Below are 5,534 nucleotides of genomic sequence, written 5' to 3'. Positions count from 1 at the left end.
TCTGGGAGGGAAAGGACCGGGGGCTCCCTGGCCCCCTCTCCGACTCCGTAGTTCCCGGTGTGTCGGCCGCAGTGCATTCTGGGACTTGAAGTTCACGGTAGCCAGATGGGTAAACCAACCTAGGTTTGTGGTCAAATGTCAATTTCGCTCCGCTATTTTGTAACACTGTACTGGAGACTCGGGGCTATGTATAAAATATTGAAAAACAAAGGCGTGAAGTGTGTGTTAAACATTTTTTAAATCGCGAAATGTGACATATAGAGAGGAAACTTTGTTAAACAAGTTTACATTTTACTAAAGTAAAAGGCCAGTGTTAACCCAGTCGAGGTCAAGAAATAGAATATGGCCGGCCCCACGAAACCCCTAGACATGTAAGACATATACGTTTTTAAAATTAGAAAAATAGCACATTTTGTTGTAGAACAATTGGAAGAAATAATGAAAAGCTTAACATTTAAGTCAGCCTTATCCCCACATGAAAAAACAAGCTGACATTTAGGTTTATAGCCTTCCAGTGTCTTTTGTATACCTTGTGTGTGCGTTTGTACACAAACACAAAAAAACTAGAATTATGTTATATATATATTTTATAGAGCCTTTATTTTGCATTCAGCATCTAGTGGACACCTTTACATGTCACTAAATATTTTTTCTACAGTATCTTTAGCAGCTACATAGCATTCCAATATATGGGTGAAATGAAAGCCTCCTTTATATAAACCACTACTGTAAGGCGTTTAGGCTATTTAAAAATTTTGTAATTCTAGACAATCTAAATGTTAGAAAGATCCTTTTAACTGTATCATTGCACAAATTCATAATTATTTCCTTAGAATAATTTCCTTTAAGTAGAACTACTGAGTCGGAGAATACACAGAGGAGTTTCCCTGGTGGCTCAGCGAGTTAAGGATCAGGCATTGCTACTGCTTGTGGCTCAGGTCACTGGTTTGACCCCTGGCCAGAGAAGTTCCATATACTGCAAGCATAGTCAAGAAAAAAAAATAGATTGCACAGTAGAACACAGATCAGGACATAAACTCATCAACTTTCCCTTTTACTCTTGAACAAAGTGCAGACTCCTTAACATGACTTTTCAAGTCTGAAGAAGTTACCTATTTGCCAACCTCATTTTGGGCTCACTTTTCATATGTGTATGCACAACTTCTATCACTTCCCTTTCATCTACTACTCAGTTTGCTCAGAGGCTTCATGTTGTCCATTCCAGCCTAAGGAAATCCTTCCTGTCCTTCAAACCTCACTTGAAGGACATTTCACCCATTCTTGACTTTCTGAGTTAGGTTAAATCCCTTTGGTGCTCCCTCCTTTGCCCCTCTTTCATCCTTCCTCAGCACTTCTGGGGCCACGTACTTTGTCTTCTTGTTTACCTTGCATCCCAGAACCTAGCTCAGGACATGTCACATTTCTTGAGGTTGGATTGAATTGAGTAGGCATATAAGTAAGGCTTTTAATACATGTTGAAAAACTGCCATCAGCAGATTATATTTACTGAAATTTAATTTCACATCCACCAGCAAACTGTATTTACTGAAATAGGGACATTCTTAGGGCTTCCTCACATTTCTTATGTATTTGTGTCATGATTTTCTCGATACGATACAGCTGACCACACAATCTTGTGACTGTGTGGGATACTCTGTTTGTTCTTTTCTCCCTTACTATCCCTGTAGATAGACCTGGAGAGGACTTTTTTTAAAAAATCACTTTTTCTCTCTTCTCCAAGTCTCTTTTTGTCCAACCCCAGTTGCAAATCCACTTCCAGCCTTCACTTTGCTGGACATGTTCTTAAAACTTACTTTGCACTTCTGTGATAAGTTTGCCACATTGACGTTGGAAAGCCTATTCCCCATGTCTCCATTGGTTGTATCATTATCTTTCACATCCACTGTATCTTCCACAGGCGGGGGAATGAGTAAGGGGCATTTCCAAAGGACTGGGTAAGCTTGGCAGGGGTGTAGGAAGGAAGTGGGGACATAAGATGTGAGTCACCTATAGGTGTCTCTGATGACCTATAGGTGTCTCTGGTGACCTATAGGTGTCACCACCCATATCTGGACTAAATAGAGAAACCCCAGTTCTGGTGGGTGGGTGTGCCCCCTCCCTGAGAGGCCCAGTAACTGGTCTAGCTTCAAAGGCTGTTTTACCAGCCCCACCGGACTAGAATCAGCAAAGATCTAGTTTGGAGCCACTAAAGGACAACTCATGAGGGCAAGTGGCAGCTTCACTGAGGATGTGAAATGACATGCTGGATCCTTGAATGAATTAGAGATGGACTTTAATTTGTATAGATCTTGGTCTGACAAGATCTCCAAATGGTGGACATTCCAGAATAGGAGAAGAGGCCTCTTGGTCTGAAAGATCTTTGGTGATTGTGACTGCTTTGTGGTCCTAGCCTGCCTGCTTTAACCAGGGGCTGGGTTGTCTGCCTCAGATCCTGATTCTTGCGTTTGCTAGAGGTGTAACCTTGAGCAAGTTCCTTGACAACCTCTGTGCCTCTGTTTCCTCATCTTTCAAGCACAAGTAATAGAGGTACTTCATGGGGATTGTATGAAAGTTCAGTGAATTACTATTTCCAGTGCTGTTTGTGAAGGGCTTGGCTTATTGTAAGGACTCAGTAAGTGTGAGCTATTTCAATTAACTTACCTAGTGCCTGCCTGAAAAGTCTTTCCTCCTCTTCTGTATCAAAAATCTTCTCATTTTGCAGAGTTCCCCTTGTGGCTCAGTGGCTAACAAACCCGACTAGCATCCATGAGGACCCAGGTTTGATCCTGGCTTAAGGATCCAGCGTTGCCATGAGCTGTAGTGTAGGCCAGCAACTGTAGCTCCAATTAAAACCTTAGCCTGGAAACTTCCATATGCTGCAGTGCAGCCCTAAAAAGACAGGAAAAAAAAAAAAAAAAACTTCATTTTTCTTTTCTTTTTAATTTAATTTAATCTAATTATTTCATTTATTTATTTTGCTTCTTAGGGCCACATTCGCAGCATATGGAAGTTCCCAGGCTAGGGGTCAAATCGAAACTATAACTGCTGGCCTACACCACAACCACAGCAACATGGGATCCAAGCTACATCTGCGACCTACACCACAGCTCATGGCAATGCTGGATCCCCTACCCACTGAGCAAGGCCAGGGATCAAACCCGCATGCATCCTCATGGATCCTAGTCAGGTTCATTAACACTGAGCCATGAAGGGAACGCCTTCTCTTTTTTTAAAGTTAAGGTATAACTTAAATAAATTACATAAATATTAAGTGAAAAATCTTGATGAGTTTTCTCCCCGTTTTTCCAAGCCCCACCATCATATGGTTGTCCCAACATCACCCTATTCTTTTTTTTTTTTTTTAAGGCCACGGCCACGGCATACGGAGGTTCCCAGGATAGGGGTCTAATGGAGCTGTAGCTGCAGGCCTACACCAGAGCCACAGCAATGCCAGATCTGAGCTGAATCTGCAACCTACACCACAGCTCACGGCAACGCCAGATCCTTAACCCACTGAGCAAGGCCAGGGATTGAACCCAAAACCTCTTGGTTCCTAGTCAGATTCATTAACCACTGAGCCACGATGGGAACTCCAACATCACTCTATTCTTTACTCACCATAAATACCCAGCTCTCATCTAAGGATCTGGTATGAAGAATTTCAGAGCTTCCTGCCCTCTCCATGAGCACCAGCAGGAGGCACTGTGATATAGGGGAAAAGCCACAGTCAGACTGTTAAGGACCAAACAGATTTATCCCAGCCCAACAGCTTAACAAGTGCATCTCAGAGATATTGCAGACCACTGCAATAAAGTGAGTTACATGAATTTTTTGCTTTCCTAGTGCATGTAAAAGCTACATTTACACTATACTGTAGTCTATTTAGTGTGCAATAGCATTATGTCTAAAAAAATGTAAATATTTGTGGCTCAGCAAGTTAAGATCTGGCATTGCTATTGCTGTGGCTTGGGTTACTGCTGTGGCATGGGTTCAATCCCTGGACAGGGAACTTGCACATGCCACAGCCACAACCAAAAAAAAAAAAAAAAACTTTATTGCTAAAAATGCTAACCATCATCTGAGTCTTCAGTGAGTCAGAATCTTTTTGCGATAGTAGCATCAAAAATCTGGAGTTCCCGTTGTGGCGCAGTGGTTAACGAATCCGACTAGGAACCATGAGGTTGTGGGTTCCGTCCCTGCCCTTGCTCAGTGGGTTAACGATCCGGCGTTGCCGTGAGCTGTGGTGTAGGTTGCAGACACGGCTCGGATCCTGCGTTGCTCTGGCTCTGGCGTAGGCCGGTGGCTACAGCTCCGATTGGACCCCTAGCCTGGGAACCTCCATAGGCCACGGGAGCGGCCCAAGAAATAGCAACAACAACAACAACAAAAAGACAAAAGACAAAAAAAAAAGATTTAAAAAATTGTATAATGTTGCAGAATAAGGCGATGAATAAGGGATTTTCAAATATAAAAATATATTAGAGTAACAATGGGTGAGAGATAGATTTCAAGTTAGAAAAATAGTGATCTTAAGTGTCTGACTGTTCAAAAAGAGGTTGTCCATATCTTTTTATTTTTAAATGGAAGGTGGTGGATATCAAATCACTATAGATTTATATTTCATTGGATATATTTATGACAGTGATAAAACAGTCTGTTTGTTGTTGTTGTTTTTTGCTGCGCCCGTGGCATGTGGAAATTCCCAGGCCAGGGACTGAACTGCACTGCAGTTCTGGCCATGCCAGATCCCTGACCTGCTACACCACAAAGGAACTTCCAAACAGTCTTATTTTTAAATGTTCAGAGCTGCAATGTATAGAAATCACACTTTTTGTATCTGGTTAATACATGAGGGATCACTCCAGAAAGTCCCTTTATGCCCCTTTCAAATTAATCCCCATGCCCACTTGCCATTTTGGTTTCAAACACCTTAGTTTTGTCTGTTCTTGAATTTCATATAAACAGAATCATGTAGTAGGTGCTCTGTGTGTCTGACTTCTTTTGTGTAACCATATTTTTTAGATTCATCTTTGTTCCTTTTTTCTGCTGAGTAGTATTCCATTGTAGGAAAAACCGTAATTTACTTACCCATTCTCCATAGATATTTGGTCTGTTTCCAGTTTGGCATAATTACAAATAAGGCTGCAGTGGGCATTCTTGTAGAAGTTAAAAAAAAAGAAAAAAAAAAAGATAGCCTGGGAACTTCCACATCCCATGCACACAGCTAAAAAAAATAAAAAATGAAAAACTTTTAGGAGTTCCCTTGTGGCTCAGTGTGTTAAGGATCTGGCATTGTCACTGCAATGGCTTGGGTGGCTGCTGTGGCACAGGTCCCATCCCTGGTCCTGGAACTTCTGCATGCTGGGGGTACAAACAAAAAAAGGTGAAAAACTTTAAAATGTACAAGAGGATATGCATTCTTAGGCTATAGTTTCTTTTCTTTTTTTTCTTTTTTTTGTTGTGAAATATAACATCCGTACAAAAGAATGCTGAAGTGAATTCTGTTTAGCACTGCTGCCTAAGCCTAATATTGC

Source organism: Phacochoerus africanus, chromosome 8 (assembly GCF_016906955.1).
Source record: "Phacochoerus africanus isolate WHEZ1 chromosome 8, ROS_Pafr_v1, whole genome shotgun sequence".
In the NCBI taxonomy this organism is placed as follows: Eukaryota; Metazoa; Chordata; class Mammalia; order Artiodactyla; family Suidae; genus Phacochoerus; species Phacochoerus africanus.
The sequence above is the reverse complement of the archived record's forward strand: the minus strand, read 5'-3'. Positions refer to the sequence as shown.